We start from the raw sequence: 24,104 nt of genomic DNA, 5'->3' as shown, positions 1-24,104 counted from the left end.
ATTAAAATTAATCTTTACATATTAACATTTGAAAAGTGGATGGTAATGCCACCATTTTCCAAATATTTTATTAAAATACCAATTTATTTATTTTTAAATAAGAAAAACGAGACTTATACTTTTAATTTTGTTGCATAACCATATATTTATTTGAATTTATGTTTCTTTTTTATATGCAATTTTAAAAGAATAAATATTAAATTTTAGGCATTAATCTTTATACTGACACATTAGAATGTAAATCACTGATATTATATTTATACTAGCTATGGTGAGACCTAGGTTAAATTTTCAATTAGAGGAGGCAAGAAGAGAATACCAAAGGCAATATCAAAGAGAATATCGCAGAGAATACCGTAGATGTCAACAACAACAACAACAACAACAACAACAAACAGAAAATGAAAGAGAACAACAAAGAATAACATTAAATCAAAGAAATGAGAAAATTTATGGTAGAAGAAGGTTTGAAGTGTTAGTTGCACAACTAGAGAATGATGAAAGAGAGCACATAAATGTACAAAGAAACAATCATCAGCATACTTCTGAGAGGGTCCTTCGAGATGTACAAACATCTGAAGTACAACATGCTGAAGTGCAACCAAGTGACATACATGAACATCGTACAGAAGCAAACAATCAACTAAATGTTGAGTATGAAGGGTCTCCATCTGTAGAACGTGTCCCAGAAACACCACAACATGGAAGTCAAATCCATGTGAATCATGAATTAGAAGGTGAGAGAGAAAACATGCCCAACCCAAATGGTATGCTTCAATCTAAATTTAGAAGATTCCAAATGCAGTTTAGATATCAGATAGATAGTTTGAAAACACCAAAAATGTGTTATGTTTGTCAGGAGTCATATGCAGGAATGAAAGTATATCGCACCAGTGAGGGTCCAATATGTAATAGGTGTCTTCAAGAGACAGGAATTCATAGGTTTTCATCTTCAAATAATATGGATCCGGGATGTCAACCACTAGAGCTTGCAAATTTAACTCAGGTTGAAGAGATGTTGATTGCATGTGTAAATCCTATATTGCAAGTTACACATGCAACTAGCAGTTAGTATAAGTATAAAGGACATACCATTAGTTTTCCCCAGCAAATTGAACAGTTATCAAAAGTCTTGCCACACACAATTGATCATTTACCAATCATTATTGTTCGAAGAAGGGATCAACGTGGTACACGATATAACTTTACTGTGAATAGGGATCGTGTGTATAGAGCATTAAAATACAAAGTTGAAAATGATAAATTCTATGCAGATGTTAGGATAGATGAAAGCGCTCTTAATGACCTTCCTACAAATACAGATGAGAATATTTTTCATACATTAAAGACAGTGCACATGGAGTTTGATTCTAATGCAAATGAAGTTGTATTCCTAGGTCCTCTCATGGAGATAGATGAAGGTAATATAATTGAGCACACAAAGTCTATGGCTTCAAGGCCACCTAATGCTCAAAGGGAAATGGAATTAATTCATGCTTGGGTTAATAATCCTGATGCAGTTTCGTCTTCTTTAATTGAGTGGCCATCTATAGGTAAATCACCTATCAATGAGTATGTCACAGCTGGGTTGTTGGATATGGCTTTCCCAACATTATTTCCAGATGGAAGTTGTGATTGGTTAGAGCCTAGAATGAGATGAGTATACTTGCATGAATTTGTAAAGCATTTGATCAAATACAGGGATCACCGCTTTGGAAAACATCCACGGTTTAGGTATTTTGTGCAAAACATGGTAATGAGACATCGTGCACAAAGTTCAGCATCTATTTTTGCAAAAAGGAGCTTTCATGAAATTCCAATAACTATTAATGAATTACGTGAACATATGGAGAATATTCCATGTAATAATCTTGCAGATAGGCTAATGCGGTTTAGAACAACTCTAAGAGGAACAAGGTCATATTGGGGAAAAAATAAAGCAGAATTAACTGACTTGCTTGACTAGATTGGGACACCTACAATTTTCTTCACATTAAGTATAGCTGATATGCAATGGCCTGATTTGCATGCACTAATGCCTGGTACACCACCTACTAATCCATGAGAGGCTCAAAAATGGAGAAGGCGGAATATCATCGACTATCCACATATAGTCACTTATTACATGCACTTAAGGAATACAATGTTCAAGAAAGAAATACTTCAAAAAGGTATGAAAGTAAAGGACTTTTGGTGTAGATATGAGTGTCAACATCGTGTTTCACCTCATGTTCATGGCTTCTTATGGCTCGAAGGGGCACCAAATATGGACACTATTAATTGGTCAAATGAGGATGAACGAAAAATTGCAGAGAGATATTTTGACTCTATTATTCATGCATGGAATCCTAGACATGATCCACATCAAAGAAATATACAAGTAAGTTTCATATTATAAATCAGTTAAATATTAATATATGTTTCTCACCTCAATCCAATAGAATAATATATAAATTTTCATTTTTAGGTCTTCCAGAATTTTGGTCAGCATCCATGCCTCAAGAATACAACAAAACTTGCTGAGATGGATATAGATCAAGATTATGAACAGATACTCAATTGTATTGAAAGAAACACGGTCTGTAAGGAGGGAGCATGCCTTCATAAAAAAAGAGGACACATGGTTTGCAGGTTAATCAATTTTTAAAAAAAATTTATATCTAAATTATTTATTTCACCTTTTTCAACAAGTTGGATTGACAAGATATGTATTCACCAATGTTTTAGGTATAATGCTCCTTGGCAATTGAATTTGGAGGGATCAAAGTTATATACCGATGCAGATTCAGGTGAGAAAAAATTTGAACCAGCAAGAAATGATGATAGAGTTAATACACACAATCGGTACATACTACAATTGTGGAGGGCGAATGTTGATTGGCAACCTATCCTTTCAAGACATGCAGTTATCAAATATATTACAAAGTATGCAACAAAATTAGAGAGAAGCTCTGAAACATATCAACAAATGTTGATGCAAATTTCAAATCTTGAAAATCTTGATGATTTAGCATCACGGGCATATAGCAAGCTTCTAACAGAGACAGTTATAGAAAGAGATATTGGAGCTCAAGAAACATGCCATATGTTATTAGAACTTCTATTGGTGGAGTGTAGTAGAAATTTTGTCAATCTAAATGTCTCACGTGAAGTTTTCAAACCCGTGGTAATCAATAATGACAGAAACGAGGAAGAACTCACAAAATCTTTTGTTGAAGGTTATAAAACAAGACCACTTTGTATGGAAGGTATTAGTTTGATTGATACAGCAAGGTCTTGGTTATATAATCCTAAAAGAAGAGGAGATAATAAATGGGGGCCAAGAAACAAAGTAGCTATTGTTAGAGTTTTTCCTAGGTATTTTTCTATTCCTCCACGAGATTCTGATAAGTGGGTAGACTTTTGTTTGTCTGAGCTGTTACTATACAAACCTTTTCATAATGTCGAGAGAGACATTGGTCATGATAATGATACTATAGTATAAAATTGGTCCTCACTCAATTATAATCCTTGGCATGTCCAAAGGCAAGAACATGCACAAAATAATGAACCTTCAAGTGATTCAGAGATAGAAGATAATGGAGCCATTCAAGAAAATACTACAAAACATGAGTGGGAAATAATATCTGGGTTACATCGTGGTCAACATATGCTAGTTTCTGAAATTGACATGTTGGGAAGAAGAGATATTGACAGAAATACAAATTGGTGTAGTGCATATCAAAGTGAAGAGGAGACAATCCGAGCAATAAATTTCATACCTGAAATGAAAAAGCATGGATGTCTTATGTATGATGATATTCCACAGTGTATCAATTTTATAACTCTTAGTGACAAGCAACAAAAGGCAGTTGACATTATTCTGAAACACTACCATAGCAATCAAGTGGGAAATCCTTTATTTATGATAATTCAAGGAACAGCAAGAACAGGAATGTCTCATCTAATTGGCACCATCAATCAATCTTTTCAGATGGCATCGATGGCAAATCCTTCTCCTCTTCTATTGCTTGCACCAACTAGAGTTGCAGCTTTCAATATAGGAGCATCTACGATTCATTCAAAGTTGTGGATTCCAATTACAGATTTTTCCCAACTACAAGGGACAAGACTTACAAGCTTTCAACAAGAGATGGAAAATATAAAATATATATTGATTGATGAAATGAGCTTCATTGGCCAAAACATGTTGGAAAATATAGATAGTTGACTTAGAGAAGCCTTCCCGCATAAAGCACACATAAGCTTTGGAGGTATCCCTTTCCATACATCACATGGTGTTATTAATGTCTTCTGATTCTTATTAAGATTAGCCATATAGAATGTATACCTTTTGATTTCACTTTATGTGCATAACTAAAAATTTTGCAACTATCTTTCAAGTGTATCTATTATTTTAGTTGGTGATTTGGGGCAATTACCTCCTATTAATGATAGACCAGCATATGATAGCAATAGGCGGGCAAAGTTATTATGGCAGGAATTCAAGATAGTGGTTACACTAGATAAAGTATTTAGGCAAGATGGAGAAAATATCCAACAACAAAGATTTCGTTAGCTTCTCACAAATGTCAGAGATGCAAATCCACAAATAGATGACTAGAACTTGCTTATGACACGAACACCTATAAGGTTAGATGTTGTAAGCAATGATGATTTTGATAAGGCAGTGCATTTATTCTCTACAAATGACAATGTTCATAACCATAACATGAGGATGTTTTATTCTTTAAGACATCCAGTTGCACGTAGCCTTGCAACCAAGTCAAGCAATGGTAATCGAAATGAAGAATTATCAAGCAAAGAACTTGATATTGAGTTATTGATTAGTAACAATGCAAGAGTAATGTTGACTACAAATCTTTGGATAGAAGCTGGTCTTGTGAATGGATCATTGGGATATATCAAAAATATTGTCTACAAACCAGGAACTGCTCCACCTGAGCCACCAGCATATGTTACAGTTCAATTTGATGATTACTCTGGAGTACCATTTGATGATCACCATCCAAACATAATACCAATAGCACCACTACAGAAGGATAGGACCTTCCAACTACCACTAAGGTTGGCATGGGCGTTGACTATTCACAAATCTCAAGGGCTCACTCTTTCAAAAGCCACAATTGACATAGGTCCAAGAGAAAGAGTAGGATTGACATTTGTGGCCATATCTCGTGTTAAGTCACTGGAAGGTTTGAGGATAATGCCACCTTTTACATATGACCGCTATGAGAAAATGAAAAGTGGGAAACAACTTTCAAAGAGAAAAGCAAAAGAATGTAGACTGAGAAATCTTGAAAATAATTGATGCTTTTAGACATATTATTTAATAATAAAGATTTATTTGTTCTACTACATTATGTGATCATCATCGTCAACTGTTATGCTGTTATTCTTATTATGCACATTGATACTCCATATTCCACAGTTAATGAAAACTATAATTGGATATGCTCAATCTGACATGAAAACCTTATTATTTGTACATTTTAATGGTTTCAAGTTCCATTAGGCTGATATTTAATTTTACTAATTCTCTAATTTGTAAATTTAACTATGATCATCACTTGGGTCCTCAAATTAAGGTTATAATATTAATTCTAATCATAAAGACATTGTCCAATTGAAATAAATCATAATGTTTTTGCTTCATGACTTTCAACCAATACATTGCTACTCGATATTTCAAATCTATGTTTGTCTATTCTTCAGTATCCATGAATGGTCATAATATTACCATGTTTCAATACTCAAAGTTTCATTACAAATTTTAATACAATTTGGTTTTTATATTCATTTTCTCCATAATTGATTGTACTAAGTGACCTGTTCTATTTTTTCAAAACCATTATTCATTTAAAATTTATATATCTCTCATTAAGTATACATTTGTTCTTCTTTTTTTATTTGTGATGATGCTATCTAAATTGTTTTCCATCATTTTTTCAGGCATGGAAGCCTCTAATAGACAATCAAGCATTGTCGACATTAGCCCAACTTCTTCTGTACAGTCAAATCATTTTTTTGAGACAGAGTTTCAGAAGTGTGCATGCATAATTAAATAGTGTTGTAAAACTATGGTAGAAGCACTTTAGAATGCAGCTTTATCTATTGATCATGTACAAGAGATAGAGATAATGGAGATGGAAGATGTTGCCAAATATGTACACAACACATCTGCAAAAGTAGATGCGTTTCCATCCATGATGAAAGAGGTCTATGATGATCATATTACAAACAAAGGTCGTAATACAATTTTAATATCTGAAGAATATGTGATGTACTTACATCATTATGGAGAGCTATACACATGGTCCATATGATGATTTCACATTTTTCAAATCTTCACTTATTACTTTATCCAGATAATTGTACTAGGAGATATTGTTCTCCTTCCATCTATGTATCGAAATAATAAATAAACGATTTAACTTTTTATCTCAAATTCTTCTCAACTATACTTCCAAATATTTGAAATGCTTTTTGTTGACCTTTGTTTTTGTATTATTAAAGCTTTTACATGAGATATATCATTAATATGTTGATCATTAAATTATGTATAAAATTGATGTGTTATTTCTAACTATTAACCCACTCTAAAGCATAATATTCATTTTATACTCATTTTAAGTGTAATCATTACCTCAATAATGTTTAGTACTCCTTCATTGTACACTATTCATGCTAAGAATAATTAACATTAATTAATTGTATATTTATAAATGTAACTAATAAAGTTATAAAACTACATAAGGAACATTTTAATCCTTATATTGTTCTATTATGCTAATAGGCATGTGTAAGGAGAATGAGCTACCCTCCTAAATGTAATTCTAAACATAACAATAACCGTAACTTTGACCGTGGTCCTACTTATCCCCTAACTCTAATCCTAACCATAATTCTAATGCTTTGTCTACCCCTAACTCAAACTATAACCCTAACTCAGATTCTAACCATAAACCTAATCCTAACACTAACCCCTACCCTAACCTTTTATATACCCTTATCTCTAACCCTAATTGTAATGCTAAACTTAACCTTGACCCTATCTCTAACCCTAACCCTAACCCTAACCCCAATCCTAACCCTAACTTTAACCCTAACTCTAATCCTAACACTAACACTAACCCTACCCCTACCCCTAACTCTAACTCTAAATATAACTCTACCATAATTATAATATAACCCTAACCCTAACCCTAACTTTAATGCTGACTAAAACCCTAACCCTAACCCTAACCTTAACTCTAAACTTAACCTTGACTCAAACTCGTACCTTAACCTTAACCCTGATGTAACTCTATACATATCCCTAACTCAATATGTAAAACTAACACTAAGCATAACCCTACTAATCCTTTCTCTACCCCTTTCTCTATGTTAGGAACCTGTGTGTTCCTTCTGTTTATTTTGTTAGTGTAGTGTTGTTGGACGCATATGCTTTGTAAGTCGTCCCGTGAGTATATTTTATTATCCCACATGCATAGGTAGTATTACTTTTCTAGATCGTACTCAGTATATAAGAATAGGTTGAGGCCCTTGATGGACACGGACGAATTTATTGTATTGAGCTTGCTCAAAGGAGGTTACCCCCTCGAAGTGGCCTGCGATCAGTAGATTCATTCTGAGTTCTGCTATCACTTTGTATTCTGTTATTTCGAGCATTCTCACGATATTGCTATAAGGAGGTTCATCACATATGGTATCAGAGCACTCTCTTGGGCTCGCTGGGTGGAAATTACATCAAATTTTTTTTCTGTCGTGGCCTTCAGGTTCCTCTCACTTCTAATATCTCTTGTTATTGCAATAACTCTTTTCAGTTGTTCTGTCTATGAGTGAATTTTTCTAAGTCGACTGTTCAAAAAAAAAAAAGAGTAAAATTTTTTCTGTTTTTTAGTCGTAGCTTCCTTGTTTGCTTTCTGTTTCTGCTCATACTTCCGCAGAACGTCTGCAATATCATTTCGCATACTTCCTTCCTTGGCGACCCAACCCCAAATTTTACATATCAAAGCCCTAAATCCCTCATTTATCTAATTTTAGGGTTTGCCCTATCTTTTTCACCTCTCATCCAATCGCCACCAAACTGAGCCACAAGATTCAATTCCTCATTTTGCTCCCTTATCCCTCTTGGACTGTTCGCCTCATTTCGCCTCCCTACCCTTGAAACCCTCATTTTTCTATTTCCCTTGTCCCCAGATAGTCTTCCACCACCCGTCGAACACCCATTTCCTATCTGAGTTTTACCCAAATCCAAGTTTGCCGTAACTAAAAAAGTTTTTGTTTCTCATCTTCTACCCATTCCAAAAAAAAAAAAAAAAACCTTGCTTTATGGTTGTTACGCGTACAGGAGCAAAAATCATGGAAGAAGAAATGGCATCCCTCAAAACCAAACTTCAAGATCTGGATGACAAAATTCTGGGTCTTAACTTTCAGCAGTCAGCCATGAGCCGAAACCATTCAGGAGATACTGGGTCCTCTTCTGGCAATTTCCGTGGACCAAAGCTTGATTTTCCACGCTTCGATGGTTCTGATCCAACTGGATGGATCTATAGGGCAGAGCAGTATTTCAGCTTGCATAATACTTTGGATAACCACAAAGTCCCCCTTGCATCTTTTCATTTGGAACATGAAGCTCTTCAATGGTTCCGTTGGTACATCAAGGCTAATGTAGGCCCAACATGGAGAGAATTGTGCACCCTCATTTTGGAGCGCTTTGGCCCTAGTTCCTTTGATGATTTCACAGGAGCACTCACTAAACTGCGTCAAACAGGCACTGTAAGAGAATACCAGACAGAGTTTGAAAAATTAGCTAATCACACAGAGGGCTTGTCTGATGAATTCTTCCGTAGTTGTTTTGTCAGTGGTCTGAAGGATGCACTTCGCTCAGAAGTCAAAATGTTTCGACCTACTACAATGATGGAAGCCCTTGGGTTGGCTAAGTTAGCGGAAGACAAGATTAGTGCTCTACAACGCTCCAGATCTAATTTTGTTCCATTCAGAAATACAGGTTCTCACAACCCTCCAGTCATACCAGCTCCCAGAACTACTTCGATCAAGCACTTGTCTGAAACAGAGATGCGAGTCAGGCGAGACAAAGGGCTTTGTTATAATTGTGATGAGAAATGGTCTCGGGGCCATAGATGTGTTCAGCAAAAGCTCTATCTCTTGGATGTGGATTCTCCACCGGAACTGGAAGAATATGTAGATGCTCAAGAAACAGTGGATGATGAGGTTGAGCCTCACCAGCCTGAACCTCCTTCACCAGAAGCTCCACCAGAGATATCTGTCCATGCTTTGGCAGGAGTCACTACTCCACAAACCATGCGGGTCCAGGGTTTCTTCAAGAAGATCCCTCTTACTATACTCATTGATTCTGGTAGCACTCATAACTTCATTGATCCACGCATAGCCAAACAGGCTGATTGCTTTATCCATCCCTGCTCTAGCTTTGAAGTCATGATTGCCAATGGGGGCACTTTACCTTGTAAAGGGAAATGTCGCAATGTGCGTCTCTCTATTGGAGATTATAACATGCGCTCTGACATGTTTGCCTTACCCTTAGGTGGCTGTGATGTGGTTTTGGGTGCCCAATGGTTACGCACTCTTGGCCCCATTCTCTGGGATTTTGCTGAACTTTGGATGCAGTTTTTAGCCGAGGGGCACCAACACACTTTGAAAGGCTTACAACCAGGGTCTCTCAGCATCATCAGTTCACACCGTATGGAAAAACTTCTTAAGAAGAATTCACATGGTGTCATCGCTCAGCTCCATTCCATTCAGATGCAGCCATCAGCAGTCTCTAGCACTCCTGCCGATCTCCAACACATTTTGGACAAGTATTCTGGTGTATTTTCTGAACCTGTGGGATTACCTCCTTCTCGTCCAGAGGACCACCGTATTCAGCTCCTTCCTGGCAGTGTTCCGCCCAACATCAGGCCCTACCGCTACCCATTTCATCAGAAGACCGAAATCGAGATACTTGTCCGTGACTTACTGAAGCAAGGTATTATTCGCCCTAGTACCAGTTCCTTTTCTTCTCCAGTTCTGCTTGTTCGCAAAAAAGATGGGTCATGGCGACTCTGCATTGATTTCCGAGCACTTAATCATCTCACTATAAAGGACAAGTTTCCCATTCCAGTTGTTGATGAACTTCTTGATGAACTTCATGGGGCTCATTTTTTCTCCAAGTTAGATCTTCGTTCTGGGTATCATCAAATTCGGGTTAATGAGGAGGATATACCTAAAACTGCCTTCCGCACACATGATGGTCACTATGAATTTTTAGTCATGCCCTTTGGCCTCACGAATGCTCCTTCAACATTTCAGGCAGTGATGAATAACATATTTCGACCATACCTCCGGAAATTCATTCTGGTCTTCTTTGATGATATCCTCATATATAGCAAAACTTGGGCTGAGCATCTCCATCATCTGGAGCTTGTCTTGCAACTTCTCTTTGATCATCAACTCTGTGCAAAACTATCTAAATGTGTGTTTGGCCAGGAGGAAGTGGAGTATCTCGGGCATATTGTTGCACACCATGGAGTACGGGTGGATCCTACAAAAATAGATGCCATGAAAACTTGGCCGCATCCTAAAACTCTCAAGAGCCTTCGGGGTTTTTTGGGGTTGACTGGCTACTACCGCAAGTTTGTCAAAGATTACGGGAAAATTGCAGCACCATTGATAGCTCTGTTAAAAAAGGATGCCTTCTCCTGGACCCCTGTTGCTGAGACTGCATTTGAACAACTGAAACAGGCTATGTGCAGTACACCTGTTCTCGCGATGCCAGATTTTTCCAAACCCTTCACTATTGAGAGTGATGCTTGCGGCAATGGATTGGGTGCTGTTCTCCTGCAAGATGACCATCCTATTGCGTTCACTAGCAAAGCCCTCTCTGGTAAGAATCTAGCCCTCTCTACTTATGAAAAAGAAATGATGGCTATTTTGCATGCTGTACAGAAGTGGCGGCCATACCTCTTAGGGAGTCATTTTTGCATCAGAACCGATCACCAAAGTCTGAAATACTTCCTGGAACAACGGGTATCCTCTCCTACACAACAGAAATGGGTCAGCAAACTCATGGGGTATGATTATGAGATCACCTACAAGAAGGGTAAGGAGAATATTGTGGCAGATGCTCTTTCTCGCACATTTGATAATCAAGCTTCCCTTTCCGCTATTTCTATGCCCATTCCCAATTGGTTAGCGTCTGTTCAGCAGGGCTATGACAGTGACTCTTCTTTATCTCAAATCATTCACCAGCTAGCCAATAATCCTTCTGCTATACCACATTACTCTTGGGATGGTGCTTCTCTTCGATACAAGGGTCGGCTAGTGCTTCCTCAGAACCCAGCTCTACATCAGGCTATTTTTTATGAACTCCATGCTTCTCCTTCAGCAGGGCACTCAGGCTTCCTCAAAACTTATGAGCGAGCAAGGAGAAACTTCTTTTGGAAAGGGATCAAGCAGACGATTCAACAGATGGTGGCTGAATGTGATACTTGCCAACGCCACAAGGGTGAAACGACCCTCCTTCCTGGCTTGCTCGAACCATTGCCCATCCCTACACGGATTTGGACTGATATTTCTATGGATTTCATTGAAGGGCTTCCTAAATCTAGTGGCAAGACAGTGATCTTGGTTGTGGTTGATCGTCTCTCGAAATATAGTCATTTTTGTGCCCTCAGCCACCCCTATACTGCCTCCTCTGTTGCACAAATCTTCATGGACTAGATATTTCGTCTTCATGGACTCCCTTCTTCCATTGTCTCTGATCGTGATGCAACTTTTACCAGTCATTTTTGGACTGAACTGTTTCAGAAAACTGGCACCAAACTGAAGATGAGTTCGGGCTATCACCCACAAACTGATGGTCAAACTGAAATTGTCAATAAATGCTTGGAAACTTATCTTCGTTGCTTCACTTTCGAACAGCAACATCAGTGGGCCAAGTGGCTCCCTTTAGCTGAATGGTGGTACAATACCTCTTACCACACTGCCTCTAAAATGACTCCATATGAAGTAGTCTATGGTTAGGCACCTCCAGTGCTCCTTCCCTACACTCCCAACAGCTCACCAGTCCAGGCAGTTGACATAGTTCTCCGCAGCAGGGATCAGATTCTTCGTACCTTACAGGATAATCTTCACATGGCCCGTAATCGGATGAAACAGCAAGCAGATCAACACCGTTCTGAGCACTCATTTCAAGTTGGGGATATGGTTTTTCTTCGTCTACAGCCATACAAACAATCCTCCCTAAAGCTGAAAGGGCGTCATAAGCTGGCCCCAAAATTTTATGGGCCTTATAAGGTTCTGCAGAAGATTGGTTCAGTTGCTTATAAACTGGAACTTCCTCCTTCTTCCCGCATTCATCCAGTCTTTCATGTTTCTTGTCTAAAGAAAGTTCTGGGTACCACTGTCAGAGCACAAACTACTCTCCCTGAAATGGATACAGAAGGATCCATTATCCTGGAGCCGGTGGCAATCATTGACCAGCGCACTCGCCAGCTTCGCTCTCGCTCCATCTCTGAGGTCTTGATTCAGTGGCATGGCATGCAACCAGAGGATGCTACCTGGGAACCCCTTCTTCAGATTCAACAACAATTTCCACACCTTAAGCTTTGAGGACAAAGCTTTTTTCTAAGGGAGAGGGGATGTTAGGAACCTGTGTGTTCCTTCTGTTTATTTTGTTAGAGTAGTGTTGTTGGACGCATATGCTTTGTAAGTCGTCCCGTGAGTATATTTTATTATCCCACATGCATAGGTAGTATTACTTTTCTAGATCGTACTCAGTATATAAGAATAGGTTGAGGCCCTTGATGGACACGGACGAATTTATTGTATTGAGCTTGCTCAAAGGAGGTTACCCCCTCGAAGTGGCCTGCGATCAGTAGATTCATTCTGAGTTCTGCTATCACTTTGTATTCTGTTATTTCGAGCATTCTCACGATATTGCTATAAGGAGGTTCATCACACTCTAACTCCAACCATAATCATAACCATAACCGAAACCCTATCGTACCCCAAACTCTAACCGCGAATCTAACTCTACCATAATTGTACTTTAATATTAGCCTTAGCCCTAACCCTAAATCTATCCTTAAAGTTGGTTCAAAACTCTAATGTTAACCCTAACTCTAACATTAACCCTAACCCTAACTATAACCCTCCCCCTGCCTCTAATTGTAGCCCTAAATCTAACTCTACCATAATTGGACTTTAACTCTAACCCTAGCAATTATTTTAACCCTAATCATAATATTTAATGTCTTTGTAACTCCAACCCTAACCCTAACCCTAACTATAAGCCTACCTCTACCTCTAATTGTGGTCCTAAATCTAACTCTACCATAATTGGACTTTAACTCTACCCCTAAAAATTATTTTAACCCTAAAGCTAACTCTAACCCTAACCCTTTCTATACGCCTATCTCCAACCCTGACCCTAACTCTAATTCTAACCCTAACACTAACACTGACCCTAATCCTTAACCCAATCATACCCCTAACTCTAACTCTAACTATAAATCTAACTCTACCATAATTAGACTCTAATCCTAACCGTATCCCTTTGTTTAATCTTCACTAAAACCCTAACTCTAACCTTAACCCTGACTCAAAACTCTAACTCTAACCTTAACCCTAACTCAAAACTCTAACTTTAACCTTAACCCTTACTTTAATCTTGACAAAAATTCTAACCCTAACTCTAACCTTAACCCTAATTCAAAACTCTAATTCTAAACCTAACCCTAACTCTAACCCTAACAATAGTCATAATCCTAAAATAACCCTAACCACAACTCTAACTCTATTTGTAACTCTAATCCTGACCCTAACTCTAGCTCTAATTGTAACCCTAACCCTAATTCTAATTAAAATCCTAACCCTAACCCTAACTCTAATTTAAATCTTAATGCTAACCCTAACCTTTACTTTAGTCTTGATTAAAACCTTAACCCTGATTCAAAACTCTAATTCTAAACCTAACCCTAACTCTAACCCTAAAAATAGTCATAATCCTAAAATAGCCCTTGCCCTAGCCCTAACCATAACTCTAACTCTAATTGTAACTCTAATCCTGACCCTAACTCTACCTCTAATTGTAAACCTAACCCTAATTTAAATCTTAATGCTAACCCTAACCCTATTTCTAACCCTAACCATAACCATAACTCTACTCTTAAATATAACAATTTACCTAATAATATCCTTAAAATAAGATTGAATCAAAGTGATGCAAATAAACAATATATATAGAATTTAAAAAAAAATGTTGAAGAATGATTTTATACTAAGTTTATATGACTACAATTTTATAGTAAGTTTATACAACTAAATTTAAAAAGAAAAAAATAAATCAATACTAACCATATCAAAAAAAGAAAAATTAAAAAATAATTTATCTGTTGTGCGCGACGGCTACAAGCTTATATATATATATATATATTACGCCGAGAGTAATGTTCTCGAGGCGCCTATTTTTTTTCATAAATCCCAATTATAAAATAACCTTGGGATTAAATAAAAATAAGCGCCTCGAGAACGATTACTCTCGGCGTAATATATATATAAGTATATATAAACTAGTTTATCTATCATGTGTATCAAAAAAATAGTTTACTTATTATCACTAATTATTAATACTAATTAATATGATTCATTAGTAACAACCATTGTTAATTTCACAAAACAATCCATATTATATATCATCAATTTAAATTGTACAGATAATATCTATTATAATTTGCAGAGAAGAACAATGCCGTCAACGGCAATGTGATTTGAGTCGCAGGATAAACTATTTCTAACAGACCTTCCGCTGATTACTCCACATCGGGTAATACTATTGGGCTACCATTGTAAGTTATACCCCTCTATATCAACCGACAATAGGCAATGCAACAGCACAAATAAACAAATGCGAATTCAGTTAATCTAAAAAATATCTGAAGCAGCACTAATAAATTTGTCCAGAGTAGAAATGGAGTGAATATAGTGGGTGTGCTGTGAAATAAATATAAATTTTGTCTTAAAAATATGTCAAAATAACCGACTGCTAATGTGGTGCCAATGACAGTATAACACTGGGCATGAACTAGGGCTGCTGTTTTTACTGCCCAAACCGCTTCATATGCGGCCTGCTAGACGTGGTGATTATGGAACGGATTGTTAGCTGGAGACAGTTAATCAAAACATTTCAATTTCCATTGCATGCTGTTTTCAATCCCCTTTTCGATTCCAGTCCAAATGTATTCCCAAATCATAATATAATCATGACATCTATTTTTAAATTTTTAGATGGGTAGACGAATGATTTTGAAATTGGGGTGAATGTGTAGGGGAATTCTATATAGGGCTCCTTGAAATCTTCTGAACTTGTTGGAGCTCTGAATTCGTTGATGATCATCTCCACAAGAGGCTGCGGCAGCCATAGAAGAGTTTATGATATGTTCTATTAATTATTGAGTTTATGTCAATCAAAGGCTAGCTTGCAGTAAACATACTGTTCATATTTGTTAATATTGATTTGGAATTTGCATTTTGTTTGGTTGGTGTTTTGAAGTTTTTGTTTTGAAGCTGAAGCAATGCACATTGTGGATTTGGATCATTGTAAGAAGAGGAAACGAGGAGAGAGGGTTTTTGGGTTTAATTCCTTCGGAGATCCAGCATGCCCAGCTGATTATTATGCTGCTTTTAGGAACAATGTTCGAAAGTTTTTGGAGGACTTTGCAGAGAAAAAGGATACCGATGTAGAGAAAATGCCTCTATGGTCGATCATGCTTCGTGAGGATTCTCAATTCAATCAGATTCCCCTTTTTGTTATTGAAGAGTCATTTCATAATTCGATTCATCCTCACTGTGATCACTGTCGATGTATTGGTAAGAATCGCCAAATTTCTTTCTGCCAATTTGTGGATCAGAAGTATTTAATGCTCATTCCTTGATTGTAGAGCTAATGATGACGTTTTCATTTTGTTTTTAAGTTCAATGATTAATTTTGCTGCATTGATGATTATTCCAGTTTTCTCTCATTTCGCCATTAATGGCACCTCTTCACAAGTTCAAATCTCACTGGGGGTAGGGTATGTAGACCTCGTTTGTAGCGCCAAGCGCCTCTCAAAAAAGAGTACAAGGTAGTCCCATATCACTGTCACCATATGTAAACCCAAAAACTATGGCATAGTGTTGTGGACTATAAAACCTCCTTTCCTTTCCTTTCCTTTAGCTTGACGATTAGTTGTTGGCATTTAATTTATAAGTTTTTATCGCATTTATTTATTTATTTTGCACTTCTTTTATAAACTAGCCGAAGATCTGAATGCATGTGAATGCATGTGATTCACAAACTGTAAAATATGTAGAGCAGATCAATATGGAGACAACAGATGTGTGTCGGAGTAAGAAAATGTATCGCTTTCTAACAAGCAATGCCCTTGTTTAGGAGCCCCAGCTTAGAGCATTTAAATTATCATTTTCATACCTTGTAGGAAATAATTGAGTATGCATGTTTGATATTATTATTGCAGCCCTTGTGTATAGCAAGAATTTATTTGGATAAAATTTAGTGTTTCCCGCTATGTTACGGTTGATTTTCCAACTCAGCTCCCAAATTTGTTACAGCACCTAGACAGTAATAAGTGCCATTTAAAAAAGTAGTCTTGGAAAATAGTAGCTTGGTTTACTATACACGTGACATATAATATAGTCTAGAAATATCGTGTCCCAAGAATTTACTATGCTTTTTGTTCAAAAATAGTTAAAAAAATTATATGAATTTTGGGTCATCCGATCCTTTTCGATGAAGGGGTTGCTTTTGGGTTAATTCATATCTCTATCCACTCATCTACAAGTTCATTGATTGGCCTTCATTATCATCTCCATCATTGATCTGCTTGGCATTCCTTCAAGCAATCACACTCCACTAATCTCTTCACACTTCGCTTCTGCTACTCTTTTCTTCATAGCTTCTCCTTAAGATTGCCAATCAACAATGAACCAATCTTATAAAACATCTCTTATGCCTCCTTAAATAGGTAATTTTGATCTTTTGCCACTTAAACATTATAGTAGATCTTAGGGTTAGGTTAGATTCATCAAATCCTTCCAGCATTTTGTTTTGCTTCTCCTTCTAGAAACTTCTGATTAAATCATTTCCTTTGATTGCATAACAAACTCTCTTCATACATTAAATACACCAACTCATCAATCCTTATCATCCACATGCTTTGAATAATCCAAAATTTTAACTATGTCAGCCTCAAATTTGGTTCTTTTACAAATTATAACTTTTGTTGTTACTTGAAAATCACTATGTTCTTTTGTTTGGTCATCATTGTATAGCTCATCAATTAATATTCTATCTCGCTTGACATCGTCTTTCTTTCTAAAGCATTACTACATTTGGTTGCTACTAACATTTACTTCATCAACTTGCTCGGCAATAACTATCACGCATCTTAAACTATTTTTTTTATTTCTACTTAAGTTTCTTAATCTTTTACTTCAGTTGCTTCATTGACCAACCAACACTGATACTCAGTCAATCTTAGAGTTTAACTCAACTCTTGTCATTTCACTCATACATTTATTCACTTGTCTTCTTATCTTCATGTACTTAATAAATAATACATTATCTTGTCAATGACTACCTTATCAAGTGCTCACTGTATTTCCACAATACTTAACTTCTCCTTTTCACCAATATCAAGTAAAAATTATGAATTTATTTAGCATGTGAATTACCTTGTTTATTCAATTATGTTAATAATTTATAGTCCATTAAAGTTTATTAGATTATGATTAAATTTAAATAAATGATTTTATTTAGGACGTAGTCAACCAACATACTGACATTGGAGAAGGTTCATCCCAAGTTCAAATAGGTACATGTGCATCTCTTGCAAGTATATAATATAGATCTCTCTAGATTTCTAAGTCTCTATCAAACTTTATATCTTTAATTTTTAAATTTAGTGAATGATATTTCCCCTTATAAACTTGATTTTATTTGTTATAACGTGCACGTACAACTCTAGTAGATGATGAAAATGTTGGACATGAGGAAATTGAAGATGAAGCAATGGATATTGAAGAAGGACCATCTGAAGGTTAGATAATTTAATCAAGTACATAATATTTCAATCAAGTTAAACATGTATATATGTATACATATATGTCCCCTAAAGAGATTGTATCTTAAGACTTTGTTTCATTTTTTCTTGTGCAGCCCGAGATCAAACAACAAATGAGAATGTTAATTTAGCTCAAAGATTGACGAGAAAAATTAATCATAGAAACATAGATCATTTAATTGAAATGGATGTGGAAAAATTGAGAGAATATGCTAATCAACCTACACATACTATGAAGAGGAAATTGAATAAAAAGTTTAAAGACATAATTGCACAATTTGAGAATCTATCAACAGTGGAGCAAACTCAACTATTATCAATTTCACTTCTTAAAGATGAATTAAAAGAGCCACTGAGAGTATTGGGTATAGATACAAGTATAAAATAGAGGAGGACTTCTAAACTAGAAAAAGATATTGTTGAAAGTGTTAAGGAAGGGTTACATTCTATTGGGGAAAAATCTAGATCTGTAGATAAATCCATTGCACGAAGAGTGATACTGACATCTATTTTAAATAAGAAAACATCCCAAAATAGACAGATCTCTTCATTATCATCTCATTTCGGGTATAGTCGGAAGACAGTACTACACTATCTGAAAAGGAGAAACAATTTGAATGATAGTACATTAGAAGGAAATTGGGCACTAATGTGTAGAGGTCCTTGATCTGACATGATTGGGGAAATAGCTAAGAACTTAGTTATTCAATTTTGGATTGATAATACTCATCCTTCACCAAATAGATGAGATATCATCAAGCAGAGGATTGGGCCTAAGGAATATATTCAACACACAAAACATTGGTTGGATGTCACTCAACATGAATTGTATCTCATTTTGTAATTTAACTCCTAACATAAAGATTGGACAAACAATGTTTGAAATATTGAAGCCATATTTTGTGAAGATAAATAAATCTTTTCAAACATGTTGTTGTCGATATCATGTTGAATTTGATCTGTACTATGAAGGGTTTCAAAAGATGATAGAAGAAAGTGGTGGAACTTCTCAAAATACTTTTCCTAAATGACCGAGTCAATTCATAACATCAATCTTATGTGACAAACCAAATGATTATGGAATAGGTGAAATAGATTGCATAAGAGGAACTTGTGAAACATGTGGTAACTTGACTACATTTCCTTTGAGAGAAGAAGATACTAATACAAAAAGGATGGTAAAATGTAAGAGATATAAGTACATAAAGTCATAAACAAAAGCTGGAAAAGAATCAACAAGGTTAGAATATGTAGAGGATGAGATATCGGCTGAAAAATTTATGTAAAATTTTCGTAAATTGATTCAACCATATATACACCATGCATTTTTTGCTAAGTGGCAAGCAGAACAATTTCAAACACTAGGAGCAACTTTCCCACTTGCAACAATTCTATATGTTGTTGACTTTGTAGAGAATTACTCTTTCATATCTCAAAAACAACTTCAAGTAGAATACTACTATATAGAGCAGGTTACTATTATGGTTCAACTGTCTTATCGACATGCACAAATTGATCTGGATGGTGTGGAAAGTATAGATCAAGCTTGAGTCATTAAAAAAGAGTATCACTTTTATATTAGTGATGACAAAGAACATAACACACATTTTGTGGAACATTGTTTTAAGACATTTTTTGAATATTTGAAAAACAAAAATACTAAAATAGAAAAGCATTTTGTATGGTCAAATGGATGTGCAGCACAATTTAAATCAGCTAGACAATTTTATACATTATGTAGATATCATTGATACCTTAATATACCACACATTTGGAGTTTTTTTGACAGTGGACATGGAAAGGGTGAGCATGATGGTGCAGGAGCTTGTATCAAATGTGCTTTAAGAAAGTATTAAATGGACTATAAAGGATATCACATTAATAATGCTCATGATGTGGTAGAGTGGTGCAAAACACATTTTTCGGTGCCAACAAATATAGATACCACATCATCACAACTTGATCAAGTTATACCATTTAGCGTGTTTTGGGAGATGTCAGGTATATATAAATTAATTTGTTCATATTTTTAAATTGAATCTTAAATTTATATTTAATATGTTACCTTAGATGATCTCTAACTAAATTATGGACCTTGTGTACATTCAGGTGTTGATAGAAGATCAATGCATGCATGCAAGAGGGTAGAGAAGACACAATCTTTGCATTTAGTTATGAGTAAAAATAGTAATGTGTGGTCATCGTACACAAGAGAATAGTCATGTTTTTTTCCTAATTGTATTGATGAAGACTATGATGGTTGCATTAATCAAGAACATGGATATGTGCGTGAATGGACTTTGGTGCCACTAGCTGTTATTAATACGAATGAGTTTGAGGATGAAAACTATGATGATATTTCATTGATTTCTAGTGATTATAACCGTATTTCAGGATTGATCAGAGTTGGTATGTATGAACTATATATATACCTGGACCCCGTACATGTATACATTTTTCATAATTTTAGTTAATTTTTATTATATATATGCACTTATGTACATGATGTGTATCCAAAATTTTGACATATATAAGTTTGTGTAGGAAATGTTTTCGTAGTCATGGTAGAATCAAAAAATGTAGAGGGTGCTAGCTATTATTTATTATGTTGCACCATGGAAAGAGAGAAGCTAACAAAGACTGAAATAAGTGATGAAATTATATTTCCCACAGGTTAGTATATAGTTGAATTATGTATATATCCACATGTCAAGTATCTATGTTTTTAATGAATTCAAATTCTTTGACTTAAATTCAAGATTGATGTATTTTTTAAATGTGTACATGTGCAGGTTCTGTTGTTGTACAAGGAACATATTTGAAGCAAATAAAAGTACTTAAAAATGGGATTCATTTCACCGATTATAAACCTAACAATAAGGTATATCAATAGAGTAACCATGTTATTGCCACTGGTCTAACTCTTCATCCAGTCAAAGGACCTAGAATACGTAAGTGGAAGCTGCATATTGATGATCATGAGAAAATATTAAATGTTATCCAAGAACGAGTTGATCCACTTGATATGAGATAGAAAGAACTCCTAATTTGAAATGTAACTCAAGAACAATTTGAAATTTGGTTGAACAATCATTTGATCAATTTGAAATTTGGTGGGATAACTAATTTTCTAAATTGAACTTTTACTCTTTCATATTTAACTCGATGTCTTGAATTCAAAATGTCATAAGGGGAGGAAATTAGGAGTCTGTAAAATTAATTATATTGAACTTTCTATTTCACTTAACTTGTAAATTTTAGGGCACATGTACGCTTTCAATTTAACTAATTACCTGACATGTGAGCTTTCAATTTTAGGACATGTGAGATTTCAAAGGTCAAATTGTGATTTGTTTAACTAAATTTTGAACATGTACATATTTTAAGTTGGACTTGAATTAGAACATTGGGCTTAAGGGACTGACAAAATTCTAGAATATGGGTGCAAATTAAAATTTCACTATGATTAAAATTTGAAATGTAACTCTAGAAAAATTTGAAATTTCGTTCAAACTATTTCAAATTTTGTTGAACAATTATTTGATCAATTTGAAATTTGGTGTCCAATAACTAATTTTCTAAATTGAACTTTTACTCTTTCATTTTTAACTCAATGTCTTGAATTCATTTAACTTTCTATTATATTGAACTTTCTATTTCATTTAACTTGTCAATTTTAGAACACATGTACGCTTTCAATTTAACTAATTAGGACATGTACTTTCAATTTCAGGACATGTGAGCTTTCAATTTAACTAATTACCTGACATGTGAGCTTTCAATTTTAGGACGTGAGCTTTCAAGTTCAAATTGCAATTTATTTAACTAAATTTTGAACATGTACATGTTTTAAGGGTTTTAAGTTGGACTTGAATTAAAACATTGGGCTTAAGGGCCCGATAAAATTTTAGAATATGTGTACAAATTAAAATTTCACTATGATTAAAATTTGAAATGTAACTCAAGAACAATTTGAACTTTGTTTCAAACTATTTCAAATTTGGTTGAACAATTATTTGATCAATTTGAAATTTGGTGTCCAATAACTAATTTTCTAAATTGAACTTTTACTCTTTCATTTTTAACTCAATGTCTTGAATTCATTTAACTTTCTATTATATTGAACTTTCTATTTCATTTAACTTGTCAATTTTAGAACACATGTACACTTTCAATTTAACTAATTAGGACATGTTCTTTCAATTTCAGGACATGTGAGCTTTCAATTTAACTAATTACCTGACATGCGAGCTTTCAATTTTAGGACATGTGATCTTTCAAGTTCAAATTGTGATTTGTTTAACCAAATTTTGAACATATACATGTTTTAAGTTGGACTTGAATTAGAACATTGGGCTTAAGGGCTCGATAAAATTCTAGAATATGTGTACAAATTAAAATTTCACTATGACTAAAATTTGAAATGTAACACAAGAACAATTTGAAATTTGGTTCAAACTATTTCAAATTTGGTTGAACAATTATTTGATCAATTTGAAATTTGGTGTCCAATAGCTAATTTTCTAAATTGAACTTTTACTCTTTCATTTTTAACTCAATGTCTTGAATTCATTTAACTTTCTATTATATTGAACTTTCTATTTCATTTAACTTGTCAATTCTAGAACACATGTACGCTTTCAATTTAACTAATTAGGACATGTGCTTTCAATTTTGGGACATGTGAGCTTTCAATTTAACTAATTACTTGACATGTGAGCTTTCAATTTTAGGACATGTTAGCTTGCAAGTTCAAATTGTGATTTTTAAAACTAAATTTTGAACATGTACATGTTTTAAGTTGAACTTGAATTAGAACATTGGGCTTAAGGGCACGATAAAATTCTAGAATATGTGTACAAATTAAAATTTCACTATGATTAAAATTTGAAATGTAATGCAAGAACAATTTGAAATTTGGTTCAAACTATTTCAAATTTGGTTGAACAATTATTTGATCAATTTCAAACTTTTTCTCCAATAACTAATTTTCTAAATTGAACTTTTACTCTTTCATTTTTAACTCAATGTCTTGAATTCATTTAACTTTCTATTATATTGAATTTTCTATTTCATTTCAATTGTCAATTTTAGAACACATGTACGCTTTCAATTTAAGTAATTAGGACATTTGCTTTCAATTTCAGCGCATGTGAGCTTTCAATTTAACTAATTACCTCACATGTGAGCTTTCAACTTTAGGACATGTGATCTTTCAAGTTCAAATTGCGATTTGTTTAACTAAATTTTGAACATGTACATGTTTTAAGTTGGACTTGAATTAGAACATTGGGCTTAAGGGCCAATTGAAATTCTAGAATATGTGTACAAATTAAAATTTCACTATGATTAAAATTTGAAATGTAACTCAAGAACAATTTGAAATTTTGTTCAAACTATTTATTATTTGGTTGAGCAATTATTTGATCAATTTGAAATTTGGTGTCCAATAACTAATTTTCTAAATTGAACTTTTACTCTTTCATTTTTAACTCAATATCTTGAATTTATTTAACTTTCTATTATATTGAACTTTCTATTTCATTTAACTTGTCAATTTTAGAACACGTGTATGCTTTCAATTTAACTAATTAGGACATGTGCTTTCAATTTTAGGACATGTGAGCTTTCAATTTTAGGACATGTGAGCTTTCAAGTTCAAATTGTGATTTCTTTAATTAAATTTTGAACATGTACATGTTTTAAGTTGGACTTGAATTACAACATTTATAAAATTCTAGAATATGTGTACAAATTAAAACTTCACTATGATTAAAATTTGAAATGTAACTCAAGAACAGTTTGAAATTTGGTTCAAACTATTTCAAATTTGGTTGAACAATTATTTGTTCAATTTGAAATTTGGTGTCCGATAACTAATTTGCTAAATTGAACTTTTACCCTTTGATTTTTAACTCAACGTCTTGAATTCATTTAACTTTCTATTATATTGAACTTTCT

The sequence above is a fragment of the Cupressus sempervirens genome, chromosome 3 (genome assembly GCF_028749045.1).
Source record: "Cupressus sempervirens isolate cs-2001-9-10 chromosome 3, ASM2874904v1, whole genome shotgun sequence".
NCBI lineage: Eukaryota > Viridiplantae > Streptophyta > Pinopsida > Cupressales > Cupressaceae > Cupressus > Cupressus sempervirens.
This window is presented reverse-complemented; position numbering follows the sequence as displayed.